Genomic DNA, 422 nt, shown 5'->3' on the forward strand with positions numbered 1-422 from the left:
CCGAGCAGGCGAGCAGAGCAAGCGATGCCCTGCCTTCTGCCGATGGCCGCCCAGGCCCCCCGCCCAGGCACCTCGGTCCTCAGCCCAGCTGGTCCAGGGACCCCTCCTGGGCAGCGGGGGCGGGGGGAAGGGGGATCCAGGCCCGGGGCCCCTACAGGACACCACTGGTCCCCCTTCCCGCCCATGCTGAGCCACCAACAGCCAGGATCCAGGCAAAGCTGGGAAAGCGAGGGGGGGCCGGCGCAGTCTCCACGAGAACCCACCCCCGAAACAAGCAGACAAAGTGGCCCCCGAGGGGCGCAGCCCACGCCCCCCCCAACGTGGCTTCTCTCGACAGGGCGGCGCCCCCGGGGGAGGCGGGGCACGGCCGCACAGAGGACCGCAGACGGGGGAGCCCGCAGAGGGGGACACAGCAGTGTTGT

This window comes from Pteropus alecto, unplaced genomic scaffold, assembly GCF_000325575.1.
Source record: "Pteropus alecto unplaced genomic scaffold, ASM32557v1 scaffold43, whole genome shotgun sequence".
NCBI lineage: Eukaryota > Metazoa > Chordata > Mammalia > Chiroptera > Pteropodidae > Pteropus > Pteropus alecto.